The sequence below is a fragment of the Pezoporus occidentalis genome, unplaced genomic scaffold, assembly GCF_034315485.1.
Source record: "Pezoporus occidentalis ecotype Australia unplaced genomic scaffold, CSIRO_AGI_Poc_V1 ctg44, whole genome shotgun sequence".
Lineage (NCBI taxonomy): Eukaryota > Metazoa > Chordata > Aves > Psittaciformes > Psittacidae > Pezoporus > Pezoporus occidentalis.
Window position 1 is genome coordinate 1,204,829 of NW_026915769.1, and position 15,195 is coordinate 1,220,023.

The 15,195-nt window shown below is 47.1% G+C and overlaps 1 protein-coding gene across 16 annotated transcripts in view; it reads left to right on the plus strand.

The window, feature by feature from the left end:
- The first annotated feature begins 5,209 nt into the window (after positions 1-5,209).
- The window catches only part of PPFIBP1 (PPFIA binding protein 1), a 112,958-nt gene continuing 102,972 nt past the window's right edge, over positions 5,210-15,195 (plus strand). For 11 of the 16 annotated variants that reach the window (XM_062634818.1, XM_062634825.1, XM_062634824.1 and 8 more), the window contains exon 1: positions 5,211-5,319. The gene's annotated coding sequence lies outside the window, so the exon portion shown is untranslated. Of the gene's footprint in view, positions 5,320-13,984; positions 14,126-15,195 lie in introns of those variants that run through there. The other 5 variants (XM_062634823.1, XM_062634827.1, XM_062634836.1 and 2 more) reach the window with 3 other exon arrangements.

Genomic DNA, 15,195 nt, shown 5'->3' on the forward strand with positions numbered 1-15,195 from the left:
TGCTCTTACACCACTAAGTTGTTGAACATTTTTTCCTGTGTCTGAAGGTAAACACTTTAATTACCCAACGGGCTTCTCTCTAGCTCTTGATCAAGCAGTCATCTTTATTGACTATTCCAGAAAGGAGCTCATGAGTGCAAGTGTAAGAATTAACCAATGATACAGAAATCAAGAGAGTGCTGTGAAAACTGCATGTGTATGAACCTAACGAGTATTTCAGCCCAGTTAAGGTATACATACACTTACAGCTAAACTAGTGAGTGGGAGACCTCCAGGCAGAGAAAAATACTGTTTCATAGTATTTATGCAGAAATTTAAAAACTTAAAACTTTTGAACTGTAATCTCTGCTTTCCTGCTTTTAATGACAGCAATCATTCAAAATAATGGGAAGACAAAGCCCAACTGAAACATCCAATCTTTTCAACAGCTATGCTACTGCCATCGAATACGTAGAGATTCCTCCAGCTGAGCCTGTTGTGATTCCTGCTCATGCCAGGATGTTTTCTCTCACTCACATTTTACATAAAATGTGCAGCATCTTCTCCTTAGTAATACTACTTCTTGTGATTTCCAGATACACACTGACACATCTCGGAGGTTCATCTCAGTGCTCAGGCTGGAAAAGTTCCTGCAGCTAATGACTTTTTCACCATCATGGGTGTGTGAAGTTTTATGGGAAACTTTCTTGCCCATTTGAGAAAGAACTTGAGTTTGCTTTTTCTTGGTTTTCAGGGGCCAATTGCACAAGGTTCCAGATAAAATACACAAAACTGGTCATCTGAATAGGCTGGTGATGGCCCCATCAAGCACCTTACCAAAGACAGTATGGACAGCACATGTGTGAAATAGCATCTTCTCTCCAGCATTTTCTGGGAGACTCCGTTTAATCCAGCCTTCTGGAAGGCTCTTCACAGATGGATTTCACTACTAACCCCTATATCACAGATTTGCAAATAGAAAGGTGACGTACTTTGCCTCCTCCTGCTGCAATGTCACCCCATACAGCAGCTGCAGGCTCTCAGGCCTGTAGGTAATCCCACCTCAGAGGATTAGGGGCACCTAAAACAGTCCCATGCACACGAACACATTGGTCTTTTCTTAAACAGTCTTCATTTTTCTGGAGGGTGTAAACTAGAAGCTCTAGAGAGAAATTTCTTCACTATTTCTTTCTAGAGAGAAACTTTCTTCGCTGTGAGAGTGGTGAGGCAAGAGGCTGCCAAGAGAAGCTGTGGATGCTCCATCCCTGGCAGCGTTCAAGGCCAGGTTGGATGGAGCTTTGAGCAACCTGGTCTGGTGGAAGGTATCCCTGCCTGTGCCAGGGGTTTGGAACTGGATGGTTTTAAGGTCCCTTCCAACCCAAACCATCCTGTGATTCTATGAAACTGCTCATTTGGAGAACTTCAGTTCTAAGCAGGTCTGTCCAGCCATCACAGCACAGCCAACGCAGCATCCCTTCTGTCAGCTCAGCAGTAGGTTCAGTCTGTGGGGCTTTTCTTACAGTGTTTTCAAAAGATTGTATGTGGGAATACTCAGGGACAGCCAAGGTCAGAAGTTGGATCATTCTAAGGGTATGATTTTGGGGGCATTTTGTACTTCAGCGTTTTGTACTTCAGGCGATCTTTCAGGCACTGAATTTCTCCTCTCCTCCTCTCCTTTTTAGGAAGAGATTGGAGGGGAATTCAAACATAAGGAGGAAAGTTACATTATTGATTTGACAGCTAGGAATTGTTTGTGCAGTGCTTTGTTCCAGGACTGAACATAGCATCGTACCAAAGCTCAAGGTTTTGGCTAAAACAATTAGCTCTATTGAGCATTTAACAGTTGGGACACTTGAGGTAGCTGAAAGCCAGAACACCTTTGACAGCATAGCTACCATAGGTGGTCAGAAGAGCAACCACTTCCAAGGTATATGCAGCTTCTAACAGTAAAACTATGCTTTTGCTGAGAGAGTGAATGCCAGCTTCCTGAAGCAAAATAAGCTACCTGGACAAAACCATCATTTTCTCTGCTTATACCTCCAACTGCAAAAGGTGCTTTTGCTGGCACAGCTCTCCCTTCAAAGGATCTTATGTCATCACAGCTCTGGCTGACACAACTGTGCCAGGAGGCTCTGTAGCAGAGACCTGACATGAAAACACCCTGGCTTAGCTTGGGGGTCAACACTCGGCTGGGAATAAAGAGAACGACTCACAGAATCCACTTTCGGAGCTGTCCAGAAATGAAAGCTGTGTGCAGCCTGAGTGTGAAATCATTGACCTGTGGAAAGGAGAACCCTTGGATCTTTCAGCTGCTGGATTCTGGGGAGTAGGTTTGGTCTAAAGGAAAACTTTTGGGGCCCAACAAGGTGTTAAAGTTTAAAAAAAGTATAACGAAAGCTGGCTGCAATGTACATGGATATTTTTGTATTCCAAGGCCCTGCCTGTGAGCTAGCACTGGTACTGAGCCAGGGGGCTAATGACCATCGTGCTGCTAAGCCCAGATGGCTTCCAAAGGAAGAAGGAATCTGGATCACAACAAGTCATTAACACTCCCAATGAACTCAAGTGAGTCACTTAAACTGTATAAGAAGAGATAGTAATGCTGCTGAGAATGTAGTAAGGATAACTGCATTAAAAACTGCACTGTGTATCACTCAGCAATGAGGCATGGGCAAAACCCCGGAACAGATGCACAGCAGATTTAATAAGAGTGCTCTTCACTGTTGGTTTGCAAGGGGCTTTGTCTGAGAGTCACTGCCAGTGGAAGGAATGGTCCTGCTTGTGCTTCCACACTGGACACCCAAGTCCTGCCAGTGATCCTGGAGGCTTGGAGCGTCTGCCTAAGCCACAGGTCCAGCTGAAAACTAACTGCACTGCAACACCATATCCCTAGTTGTACCATGCTGTGAATGTGCTGAAGACTTAAAGTGTCACCTGAAGAAGATCATGTAAAAGATGTATGCTGTGCCTTCAAAATGCCTGACAGCTCTTGAAATACCAGGCTTAATGCCATTTATTGATCTGTAACCACGGAGACAGGATGTGTTCCCATCGCAAAGTGAGGGAAAAGCTCTTTCGCTTTCCTCCTCAAGCAGTGAAGAATGTTGAAAATACTTTTACTTATCATCATAACCTCCTGTGGCCTTCACAGGAGAGATGAGTGAGATAATTGACTCCTCCAGGGCTCCTGCGTTTTCACAGAGGTGGAGAAAATCAACCTTTCCTTGCAAACCAGCCTGGAGCAAAAATGGCTAAGCTATTTTGGGAGATGAGAGATAAGCAAGCCAGAAAGCCTTATCAGAGACTTGTCTTAACTTGCAAAGGTATCTTCTTTGATGAAAGAATTCAAACAGTTGTTTGAAACATTCTGTCAGTTCAGATTTGTTTTCAGAGAGATCTCAGTCACATCACACGCCATCCTGACAAATGAAGTCCTCCTGCATTATGTTCTTTAATAAGAATCTTCACTTAAAACCACAGAATGGTTTGGGTTGGAAAGGACCTTAAAGACCACCTAGTTCCAAATCCCTGCCACGGGCAGGGACACCTTCTATTAGACCAGGTTGCTCCAAGCCCCATTGAACCTGGCCTTAAACACTACCAGGGATGAGGCAGCCACAGCTCCTCTGGGCAGCCTGTACCAGCACCTCAGCACCCCCATAGTGAAGAATTTCTTCCTAATGCCTAATCTAACTCTCCCTTCTGTCAGCTTAAAGCCACTCTCCCTTGTCCTATCACTACATGCCCTTGTAAAAAGTCCCTCTCCAGATTTCTTGTAGCCCCCTTTAGGCACTAGAAGGCTGCACTCTAAGACCTCTCTGGAGCCTTCTCCAGGCTGAGCAAGTCCAACTCTCTCAGTATGTGTCCATAGGAGAGGTGCTCCATCCTTCTGATCATCTTTGTGGCCTCCTCTGGACTCTCTCCAACAGCTCCATGTCTCTCATATGTTGGGGGCTGGACACAGTACTCCAGGTGAGGTCTCACAAGAGCAGAGTAGAAGGGAAGAATCCCTCAACCTGGTCTTGCTCCTTTTGATGCAGCCCAGGACATGGTTGGCTTTCTGGGCTGCAAGTGTGCACTGTCAGGTCATGTTGAGTTGTGTCACGTTCATTTTTTGAATTAAAAATCAATTACAGTGTAAGTAAAGGAATCAATGGAACAGTCAATTCAGAATGGAAAGGCTGATAAATACTGGACCTCAGTGGAGATCAGTATTTGTTCCCAGTGTTTGTTACTGGGCAAGTCCAACTGCAGGCATTCCAGGAGGGATACAGCACTGGGTGTGGGAGCCCTGGGATTCAGCCTGGTGCTAGCACTTGCCCATTTAGCTGACCACAAACTGGTAGCACACACTGGAGAATCTATGAAGATTTGAGGAAAATGGGCAAAAAGACCAGCTGTAGGATTTGACGCTACAGCATCAAACCCCATAGTTAGTCACTGAAGTTTTGAAGGAGAAGCACTAGAAGCAGAAGACACTAAAGAAAATCAGGTATTTTAATTGCACGGATGCATGCATTTCTTTTCTTGTAATTTAAAGCTTGGTCCCCGTTTAACTGCAACTGTGGCCAATGCAATAGGCCAGTAACCTGCTAGAAAAAAAACAAATTTTGAATTGATTCACCCTCTTCGCAAACTGCTTAAACAGCAAACGGTACCTTCCCTGTCTTGTTGGGAATCCAGAATGTTTGCTTCCAACACGCTTTTGAATGGAAATTTCCACTTTTTTTAAAAGCTATGGTCAGAAACGAGCTACAACCAAATCATTTTTTCCACACGCGAAAACATTATATGACGAGTTTTGTCTAACCCAGCCTTTGGAGAGAGGATGGGAGGAAGAGCTCTGAAATACAAAAGTTTTGGGTCGACTCAAAACAAAGTGAAGTTAGTCGCCTGGACCTGGCTGCGAAGACGAGCCCCAAAGTCCGCTAGCTGTACGGCTCCGCTCCTGAATGCACCGGGCGAGGAGAGGGGCAGCTCGACCCCGGCTCCGAGCCCGCCCTCCGGCGGCGACGAATGACTGCTGTCGGCCCCAATCAGAGCTGCCGCCCGGCCCGGCGCTGCCGCCCGCCCCGTCGGGAAAGCCCGGCCCCGGGGCGGGGAGCTAGGCTGGCGCCCGGAGCTGCCCGACCCGGCGCAGCTCGGGCCCCTGGGTCCCTGCCGGGGTGTGCGAGGCGGAGCTGCGGGCGGTCCGGGGCGGGGCGCGGGCGGGCGGGCGGGACCGGCCGGGACGGGGCGGGCGGCGGAGTGGCGCGGCGCGGCCGGCGGTGGGGGCTACAGGGAACTGGCAGAGGCGGAGGTGCTGCCGCCCCGGGAGGGCCCGCTAGAGTTCGGGCGCAGGTAAGGGGCGCGCCGAGGAGCTGCCAGGGCCGGCCCCGCGGCCCGAAATCGCACCAACTGCGGCAGTTTTGTGTCCCGGCGGGCCGTGCCCCTCCCCGTGGCTGTCCTGCGCGCACCGGCGGCTCCTGCCGCGCCGTCGGGGCCGCAGTGGGGCCGGCTTTTCCCCACCGCCGTGGGCCTGGGCCGCCTGCCCCGCGGGCCACAGCGGGTGTGCCCCGGAGAACGGGAGCCCGGGGCGGGGGCATACGCCGCGTGTCCGCCGGAGCGGGCAGCTTTCGGGGTGCGGCGAGGGGCTTCGCCGCCAGCCTTCCTCCCCCTGCCCAAACCCTGTCTTTCTTAAGGCTGCGGTTAGGTATTCCCGTGCTGCTTGTGCTGCATCCTGGCTGGAAGGGGGAAGGAGAGCGGTTTGAGAGGAAGCTTCGGTAATGGGCTCCTGAGCTCCTGTAGTTTACTTACGTGCTTTAAAGAACTTTTGGGAAGCGGTAGGCTACGGTTTAATCTTTTGGGGTTTTAGCGGGACGCTTGAGCCGCAAGCACTGAAAAACTTCAGTTGAGAGTTTTATCTTGAACTACCAAACATGTTTTGATTTAAGGCCTGGGGTTCTTACATCCTGTAATTATTTCTCCTAAGTCTGTTTCTTTTAGGTCTGTGACTTCTAAAAGCTGGAACAGCTCTGCTAGCTCACATGCTGGCTGTAGCAGTAAAACAGGGCTTTACACCTATGTAGTTATGTCTGCGGGGGGGGGAAACTAAGCTCCGGCTTCGGTTTTAAACGCTTGGCTGTGGTACAACGACGTGTGTGCTCTCTCGTGGAAGTGCAGCACTACTGATTTCGTGCAAAAACACAGATGGAGTGTTTAGGACTTGGGCTTGGTGGTATCTGAGCCTTCAGAGACAGTGCTGGCTCCTATTTTGGCCCAAGTGCAGATACTACCAACAGCACAGTGTATAAGCTGTGGTACATAGCGCAATGGCAGCGTGATTGAGCAATACGAGTGTCTCTGCGTTCCAAAAAGTAAACAGCAAAAATGGGTCACAGAGTGAGAATATTCTCCATGCTTACATGATCGAATAACTGAGAGGAAGATGTTTCAGTGTGCCAACTCCAGATTTATTGCTTCTATTAAAGGTAGCAGCTATAGCTTGAGGATTTACATTGGTGAAGGATAAAAGGGACTCGTGATTATAATAAAACCACAAGTAAGGGTTTCAGTAAAGCCAGTGTGCTCAGTGGAGCAGCATGGCACATTGGTTTGAGAGGGATCCTGGAAACCAGGAAAACTGAAATCTGCTTAAACTCTGTTCTCAATGCAGCAAGGATGTTGGCTTTCTAACTTCTTCACATCAGTAAGGAGTTAAGGTCGAAATGCTCTCTAGTTGGCTTAATACCTGTCCCATGGGAGTTTTGACAGTGGGATTCAGCACAGTTTCTTGAAAAGCTGTATCAAATAGATCAGCTCCTAGAAGCAGAGGGAAGTGTTTGGTTTGTGCGCAAGTATGGCTGTCAGCGGCGTGCAGTGCTGCTTGTAAATTAAGGGCAGTGTTTGGTGCGGGGAGTATGAAGTTGATGTTTCTCTCCTCCCTGAAAGCAGTGAGAGCTTCACCTGTTTGCTGGGCTGTGGAACGGGGCCTTTAGCAGGGAGTTCTCTCTTTAGCAGCATTGCTCCTGCTTTGAGGCATGCCACCTTTCAACAAGGTGCTGTTAGGTATTCAGCAGCCACTCTGACCCTCTTAAATGAGATAAGGGCAAGAGCCTGAGCCCATACGTATGGGTCCAGATTCAAGTGCTTCCTTGGCTTCAGTGAGTTTTGCCCTGGATTTTCATCCATTTGCTGGATCAGGTCTGCTGAGGAATATTTAAGTTGATGTGTCCTGTGCACATGTGTCTGCAGCAGATCCACGCTCTGGAAAATCTGGTGAGTAACATTTCTGCTTCTCCCTGGAACACAGGGTGGAGTGCCCTGAAATCAGGGATGTCACATGGGGCAGAACGCTGTGGTGAATCTCATCTTTTTTCTTCCCAATTTAGAACCAAGTCGGGTTTCCATTTTGGGTTGCACTGCACAGTGTAAAACACACTGCAGGAAGGAATGGGGTCCTGATGTAAACATCTGTGGCAGTATATGGGGAGACTTCACTTGTAACCCGTCTCAACGTAAGGATAATTGTTAACATTCCTGAAATTACAGCCATTCCCAAGCAACTGAGGTTCCCAGGTGGTGCTGCTGGCCTGTCTGGTCCCATTGCTCACTGGTGATGAGGAGGACAAAGTCTGGTCCCTGCTCACTGGTCAGGTCTGGATGGCCTGAGGACAGGCAGGCAGTGCTGCATGTTACAAGGTGTCTTTCAGGAGGTTTTGTGTCTCGTGAGTGCATCCAAATGGGGTTTCTGTGATGCTTCTTTCACTACTTCAAGGAGCAGTTTCAATGGAGTGAAAATCCTTCCCCTGGAGAGGTTTAAAACCAAAGAAGGTTTAGTCACTTTCTTAACAGTGGTGTGATTGCATCAAAATATACTTTTGGCTTATACTCAGGACAAGATGGTGTTACTGTAAACTTGTTTGAATGACTAATTTCCTTTGTTGTGCTTTGCATTATGTGTTTTCTGTGAAGGTGGAGGGAGTGCAGAGAGGTGACCAGATCACAAGTCTGGTTCAGGTAGTCCGAAAATGCGTCCCTGATTCCCAGAGGAGTGCAAGCAATAAATGCCTGTGACTTGATAGTCTACTGGTTTGTGGTAGTTTTCAACAGGGAAAGTTAACAGCCCAAATACTAGGCAGGATTTAGGGATGTAATGGGGTATCCTGGAAATTCCTGTGGTGTTAGAGGGGGTCTGTAAAGCACACACGCACACACACACACACACACCCAGCTGAATTTGCATGCTGGTAACCTCTGTCTCTGCTTGTAATGGTGATATGCAAGTTAGGTTGGTATACCTGGGATGGCTTCTTCTCATGCTGTTGTTATTTTCAGGCTTCAAAGCAAAACTCAAGTTATGTTGCTTCTTTAAAGCTCCACAATTATTATCTGACCTATTTCTGTCTGGCCAAGCCACATCTGTAAATTTATTAATGTAAGGAACAGATTTATGGAAGGGTCAGGTGTGTTTTGTTGCGTTCACTCCTGTTTGTGTGGAGCTTGTGCATACAGCTGTGCATTAAGAATACATAAAAACACTTAATACCTTCATACATAAAACCACTGAGTGCTTTCCTGTATTTAGGCTGAATAAAGCCTCCTCCCCCCATTTGTAATTGTGATGTCCCATTGGTCATGCCATTAGTGGCTTTTCTCTTGGATCCAGTTCAGGAGAGGTAAACTACATTGCCTTGCCTTCTGTTTACTGCTGGTGTTTATATTGAGACATTCACTTAGCATTTATTTAGCATCTAGTATAAATTCCTTCCCTGTCTTGCCATACTGTATATGTTTGTGTGTCCAGAGCCTAACCAGTATATTGTGGTGTCTCCTTAGCAGATGTGCTGTGCCCAGGTTTCTCCCTTTGTCAGTCTTTGCATTTGTACTGACTTCTTTTCAGTTTGAGTAGGACTAGGGCCTCAGCCTTCCCTGTGTCTTGGCTGGAAAATCTTAGTGATGGAAAGTTGACTGCTAAATAGGGGATGTGTGAATAAAGGTGGCCATTTAATGGCAGCTTTAGCAATCAGTAAAGTTTACTGTTCAAGTAGCTCTTTGAACATCACAGGTTTACAAGCATTAATCTTTGCGTAACATAATAAAGACTCCGTGTTATTCCTAAGAGATTAGATCCCTTGCCCAACATTGGGAAAAGTCAGCATCTGATCCAGAGTCAAAGCTTGTTCCTTCTTTTGGAGGACAGTATTTATCTTGCCATGCAGTTGTTACCATGGAATGGTTTAGGTTGGAAGGGATCTTAAAGATCCTCCAGTTCCAGCCCCCCTGCCATAGGCAGGGACACCTTCCACTAGACGAGGGTGCTCCAAGCCCTGTCCAACCTGGCCTTGAACACTGCCAGGGATGGGACAGCCACAGCTGCTCTGGGCAGCCTGTGCCACTGCCTCACCACCCTCATAGTGAATAATTTTTTCTTAATGGCCAATCTAAATCTCCCCTTTGTCAGCTTAAAGCCATTATCTGCAGTTGTTGCATGTTTCCAACTTCAGATAACAGATGATCATGCTAAGACACAGGTAATGTGTCTTGGTGGGTTTCTGGTGGGATCTTTGCTTTGGATTTCTCCTTGTTTGGAGCACCCTAGCAGGGCTGCTCAGCTGTGAACACACCTTGAGATGCAGGAAATGATGCATCCATTTCCCCCTCCCCCCTTTTTTTCCCATTTCTTTCACAAATTGACTTGTGTGTTGGGTCAGCTCAGGCTGAAGACAGTGGCTTTTTGTTATTTTTCTAGTAGTATTTGCTGGCAAGATGGTACTTTATTTCTGCTTCAAGGTTGGAATTTTCCGCTAATGATTAAGTCATCACCCTGGATTTGCAGTTGCTTGCCCATGATGTGTATTGCTCTTGCTATGGGCATTTATGATTTCCTGATATCCTTTAGCTTCCAGAGCTCTTTGTTCCTCTGCGACTTCTGCTGTATGTGAGGAAAGTGTGGTGGGATAAAGGTCTGTCCTTTTTCCAACGGCTTTTCTCTTGTTTCTGTCTATAGGCCAAGATAAACCCAGTATGTAAAGAGCTGTTTTCTTTCTTCAGTGGAAATATATTTAGATACAGGTCTTACAGCCAGTTGCAACTAAAGCCTCTCTTCTCCTTGCCCCTGCTTGGGCCATCTTCTTCATTAATGGGGGAGGCAGATGGAGAACTTGGGAGGCATTTCAGTTGTACAGTGCAGTCTTGCAAACCTGACATACCCCTGGGTGGGGGTCCTGTGCTCTGTTTCTGTTGAGTGCTTGGTCCCTCCAGGCTGACAGAGCTAATGCTTCATCAGAGCGCTCTTCATTAGAGGTGCTGCCGGGGGGAATGCTGTTGAATCTCGCCCTCATGCCTTGCGTCTTCCATCTTCTGCATGTCATCTCAGGACTGTGAGGAATGGCTCCTGGTGAAGACCAAAATCGTTCTTCTTTCTTTTTGGAAGCATGGTGCAAGTCTGAATCTTGCTAAAACCACCGGAGGATGCAAAAGTCTGATTTCCCTGTATTATATGAGAACATTCAGGTGAGGAGATGAGGTCTCCTGTCCAGCACCAGGCTGGAAACCTCTGTCGCAGTCTGTGTTAAGGTAAGGATGTTCGTTTTCCTGTTTTCTATTCCGTGTCATTAAGCAGTGCAGGTTGTGTCAGAGAATCAGGACCAGAGGCCTTTTAAGCAGTTTCTGGCTTGTGGTGTTTGAGGTAAGATAAAAATAACAAAAAGTGTGACTTTAAGCAGCCATTTGCATACATCTTGATGGTAATCGCACTTCCAGTAGGCACAGTGTTGTAACTCTTGGATGTAGCTCTTGCATGAATAAGATCCCATCAAATGCCACCAGTGAACAAAAGGCTCTAAGATCAAGTACACAGATCCAAGAGTGGATTTGTATTTGCATCTTTCTTTGTAGGCTTTTTCCTAAATATTACTGGAAAACTTAAGGCTCAGACTTGAGCCGGCTGTTGCAGTATCTGAGCTCTAAACTGGAGAATCTTTGTGCTGTCAAAGACAGCTGTCTAATTATGTCTTGGACCAGAAAAATCTGATAACCACTAGTGTGAATCAGCACGTTTTAAATCAAAGAATTCTCATGGCTCCAAATGTGGCAGGTTTGGGAGAATAACTGTTTTCTTGCTCCGTAACAAATGTGTCAAAATAAAAGGAAATGATAATGATTTGGTTTTGCATGCCTTTTCTCGGACTAATCAATTCTAAACAAAAATCAAGGGAAAAGGTATAGGGTATGTTTTATATGTGACTGTAGTATATAACCCAAATAGTTCATGGACACTGCAGTGGTGGTGAAGGGAGATACAATGTAAGCAATTTTTAGTTGGTAACAGAAAAATAGCTTTAATACCGCAAAAACAAGCTAACAAACAAACAATGCCCTAATCTCCTCTTTTTCAGCACTTTCCCCTGTAGTGATCTTTTATAAATGATAGAAACAAGAGCAAACATGCGATTACCAAACCAGCACCAGGATATCTTTTTGGGGATGAGGAAGGGTGGTACTGTTCACTGATGCTGTGTCAGCACCGCAGTGTGCTCTGTCAGCAGGCATGGTCATGGGAGACTGGTTCTTGCCCAGCTTCGTGGTTGGGTGTTCACAGGCTGAGGGGTTCAGCCTAGCGCAGCATGGGTCCTGAGGATTTCACACCAAGTTCTAAAATTCAGAAGGAAGGTCACTAATAATGGCAATGGCATTACTTGCTGTAAAGAAGAGCAGTTCGGTGAGTGACTTGAAGGCTGTTCTGTTGGTCTTTGCCATTTGACATAGAATTTGGCAGAAACGGTTTCTCTGTCTGAAGGGGTAAGGTGTGGTTAAGGGTTATGATCACATTTGTGCTTAAAGGAGTGACCAAGGTATGGATTGCAGACTGTGCTGTTCCCATTAGTTTTTGTGGCCTGTGGCTTGTGCCTTACTGCTGGTTACCTGCTGTCCGAGGCACCTTGCAGGAGGGCATGAGGAGTGTGGTTGCTACATGCACAGAACTCCATTGGAAGTGCTTGCAGTACATTGGATGCTTTGAAGATGTGCTGTGTTTGCCAGGTGTGCTTGGACTGCCTGTGGTGTGCTGCTAAGTGTCTTTCCACAGCAGAGGTCTTAATCAGAGTGAAAGTTAATTTCTCATTACTTCCAGAGTTCAGGGACCTTGTAGTCCATTCAGAGGATCCAGAATAATTCAGAAAGTCTAGGTAGGTGTTTTGTTGAAGTCCGTCCTGACTTGGTATTTTCTCCATGAAGTGTGTGTACTCACTACCTGTCACAATGTACCAAGTTTAGACAGAAATGCAGCCCTTGCGAAACCTTGGAAACCTGTAAGTGCTGTTGAAGGAGATTGGCTTTTTAGACTAGTGCAGATCGCAGGGAGTGTACGGGATGTAGAGAAGAACACGCCGGCCCTTTGGAGGTTGGGATGCATGTTTTTGGATGTCATGAGATTGGCATGTGAGGGTGTCTGTAGGATCAAATTAAGGTTCGGCAGAGTGTAATGCTGATAACTGAAGTCTGCCTTGAAGAGCAGGTGAGGAAAAATATCTTCAAAATGTGCCGTGTTTCTGAAAATAGCGGCTGTAGTACTGTGGTCTGGGTTCTGTGCAGCTTAGCAAGGACACAGCTGGTGTGGGTTTGTAAAAATCACTCTTGCCATATGGAGACTGCCAGAATCTGTTTTCTCTTAGGCTTGGATCAGGTAGTCTACTCATATGGAAGAAGTCCTGTGGAGACAAGATGCTGGCAAGGAGAGGGACCGTATAGCCTGTTGGGACCTTCTTCTCTTGAGCGCAGATGGGTATCCATAGATGTCAGCTGTGTGATTGTGTCGTTTTGCCTTGACTTGGGAGCTTTTCTTGTGCAATCTAAGTGTCTCCTTTAGCACCCTGGCTTAGGTTTATAAACCTGTGCTGAAATGTAGCACGGGTCCATCCTTGTTGATCCCACAGGAGCACCGGGAGCAAGCCAGGTGGGGAGTGTGCTGCCTCCAAGAGGCACTGTGTGCAGGATGCAGGAGGAGGCGAAGGCTGGGGTGTGGATTAGTCTGCGCAAGCAGGGAGCATTCCTGGTTCTGGGAACTGCATTGATTTCCCTATCCAAAACGCATGTTACAGTGGGAGGTGGTGGTCTGATGGCTGTGCTCCTTGTGGTGCTCAGCTGGGGGCTTTATGTTCTGTCTCCTACACTGGCAGTATCTCTCACAGATAGCTCTGCACCATAGCTGACAAGTCCTTTGTGTACCCTACCTTCTGGGGGCCTTCGTGCTGCAAGGCGGGGAACCTTCACATTGCAGCTGGAGGCTGAAGTAGCTATCCTTAGTGGTTTCTTTCAAGGTCCAAGTTCAAATGGCTGTTCTTCTGGAGCATAATGTGTATTACAGACAATTTCAGCAGGTTAGTAGCTTCTGCAGAGGGAGGAGTATAAGGACATGTTGGAGCAGCCAAGGCACACTTAAGTGTTCCCAGTTCCTGCCCACAGCTGTGTGCATGGAGAAGTTCTTCAAGAAGTGGTGGGTGTGTTGAGCAACTAATCTCCAGGAAAAGCATATGTAGCTAGATGTCTCCTGGTGGGTTCAGGTGCTAGCTTTGTTGTAGTATCCTCTGTCCGGCTTCTAAAGCAGGATTAAGCAATGAAGACTATTTCTTTACTCTTCATTTAAATCTCTGGGAAGTTGGTTTTGGATCAGAACAGACCTGAAACAGCTTGTCAGTTGGATCACAGAGCCGTCGGCATTTATTTTCCCCCTCTACTTAACTGAAGCTCATTTAACTTGTGACAGCGCTTCTGATTTGTTATATTTGTAAAGGAAGCATCAGGGCAAGGTTCAGAAATGCATATTTATGTTTCTTGGCTTAGCTTAATTTAGCTCTAAGAACTTGTTTTTCTTATTTCCATATAGAAGAATTTCTTGTCTTAGGCTGGGATTTTTTTCTGTACTTTGTGGGTTTGGTTTGTTTGGTTTTCTGTTTTGCTTACTTATTTCTTTCTCCTCCTCCAAAAAGAGCATAGAGTAGTTTACCTTGGTCTACACCTTCCTGTGGATATGAAACTTGTAATTACCAGGTCCTAACCAAAAAAACCCATCCTGTTGGAGATTACCTCACTTATCCTGAAGCTCGTATTGGACCTCCTTGTAGTGCTGGGCAGGACCACCACAACTTCTGATGGTGCTGGACAGAAGGTATCCTTGGGAAGTGCAGCGCTACTAGGAATTTGGACACTGGGTGGGGGGGTGTGCCTCTCTTCTTGATGCCCTTGCTTGGGAAGGCTGTTTTGGTGCGGGATTCCAGGGAGGTGTGTGCAGTGTGGCTCTGCTCTCCAACTGAGCAGGAGCACTGCTGGTGGGTTGGGGTGTGGATGTGTGCCGTTCCACTCTGGTACCCCAGGAAGGGTCATGTAGCCATCTGCTGGCAGTGGCTGAGGCTGGGCTGTACCCCATGGCACCTGGTGGGGTGTGCAACCAGATTCATGGCACTGCTGTGAAACTGGGATGCTGCTGATGGTGTTGGGGTGGTATCTGAGAGCAGCTGGCTGTGGGATGGGCAAGCCCTGGGCTAGTCCCATGGCTGACTTGCCCCACTCCGGGTGCAGCATTGCACTGGTGGGCACGAGGGCTCGGTGGCCTCACTGGCTGCCACTTAGTAATGCCAGCTGCAGAAGTATGTGGCAAAGCTGTGACCAGGGCGTTGTGAGTGCAGTGTGATCTGACTGTCACCAAGGGTGGTGAAAGTGTCTGTGCTGTCTAGACCAAGTGCTTCCACCCACAGCAGCTGGTGGCACCCATATGCCCCGAGGGCAGTAAAGGCACTCCTCACACTGCTTCTTGGCAGTTAAAGGATGATTAACCCTTCCCCCTTTTCAAGCCTTCACAGGAATTAACAAAGCAGTATTGATGATGTCCTTGCATAGATGGTTATGTGAAAGGAGCAGTAACAGGTCTGTAGTAGGTGCAGGTGCTCCAGCAGTATATTGCTTGCTCTCCCTCCATTTGCAGTGTTGCTTAAGAGCGTCATTTTGGTCTTGAGGCTTTAATTGTAGCGTGGAGATGAGAAGATTGACGTTTGTTTTCAGGGTGGTGCTGGTAAACTTCCTGCAGCTTGGTGTTAGAGATAATTCTGCAGGTTCTGCCTCCATTGTTGTGACTGGGTCTAAGATGAATGCAAGAAAAATGTTTTGGTCCAACAGGCCTTCCTTTCTGTTTTATCCAAAGGGAAAAATCTGTTAGGAGCCTGATCTGTTGTTCTCATTACT